Below are 1,367 nucleotides of genomic sequence, written 5' to 3' on the forward strand. Positions count from 1 at the left end.
TTAATTTTGTATTTGCTTCATTCTAAGAAGTCAGTTTTGTTTTAATTAAAAAGTTTTGGAAGAAATATAAAATAAACTCTGCTGAGCAGCAGCAGCAGCAGCTAGCTGTAGCACTGCCAGGTAATAAGGAGGTTCAGTCAGCTGTGGTCAGAAAACATCTCAGCTGTTTTTAACGTGTTTTAATGAGACTGAAAATAAAAGCTTCACAGAGATCTGTTAAAGAAAATAAAGTTAAATAAGAGTTTGTTTCAAAATGAAAGAAGATCATCATCATCATCATCATCATCATCATCATCATCATCATCAGAGGCTGCAGCTCACCATGTGACCCTGAACTGTTAGCAGTCCTCCAGGTCCAGCAGGGATCTGGAACCAGTTCTACTTTTAAACCTGAGAAAGCGGTCCATGGTGGGAGCTGTGGTCCGGCTGCAGGAACTGGGCGGACCCCCTGACCACGGTGGGACGGCACGGCGTGTAAAAGTCTTGAAATGGAATCATATAATGAAGCTGTCAGGAAGGTTCAGCTGCTTTAACAAGACAAAGTTCTGGTGGTTTGATACTGGTTCTGCCCAGAACCACAGTTCTGTTCACAGCCGTCAGTTAACTGACTGTCTCCTGCCAACACAAGGACTCACTCATGGATTTAAACACGTTTATAATAATAAGTTGAAGGTTGAATGTGTGATAAATGTGTTTTACTGGTTGGTTTAAAGTTGTTCTGATGTTTTGTTGTTTTTAATCAACTCAAATGAAACAGAAACAAGAATAAATCTTTGTCATAAACAGATTCAGCTGCTCCTGTCTGAAATCAACCTTATTCTCCAAACAGAGCAGCTCAGATATGAATCTACAGATTATTGAATTTCCCTTCAGGATTAATAAAACATTTTGTCGAGCTGACTGAGGCTCTGAGTGACAGTTGTGTTGTGTCTTCCTGCTCSTCCAAACAATGAACAGGAAACAGAGAAACAGAAACAGGTTTGATTTCAGCGTGCACAGCAACACGTCTTCTGCTGCTGTCCAACAAAGCTGTCCTGTGAGTCGGGACGGGTCTAAAAACAGCCCTGAGGGTCCGGCTTTCTCCTGCCCTTTGCCCCCAGCAGCTGTAAAKGTGGGAGCAGTGGAGGGCAACAAGCGGAGCTCCCATATCCTGCCTCACCACGCTCCTTTCTGTAAAAGAACTGCTCCTTGTTCTGCGTGCTGAGACGGCTCATCTGTCCCACGGCTGATGTTTCACACCCGTCAGTAGATCTGTCTCAGGTTGATGCAGACACGTCTTCTTTGTGGACCCTCAGGCCTGGATCCTGTCCTGCAGCCGGTCAGAACTGCATCTTTAAAGGGATCCCCGATCAGTTGTAACATTAGAC

This window comes from Austrofundulus limnaeus, unplaced genomic scaffold (genome assembly GCF_001266775.1).
Source record: "Austrofundulus limnaeus strain Quisiro unplaced genomic scaffold, Austrofundulus_limnaeus-1.0 Scaffold2018, whole genome shotgun sequence".
Taxonomy (NCBI): domain Eukaryota; kingdom Metazoa; phylum Chordata; class Actinopteri; order Cyprinodontiformes; family Rivulidae; genus Austrofundulus; species Austrofundulus limnaeus.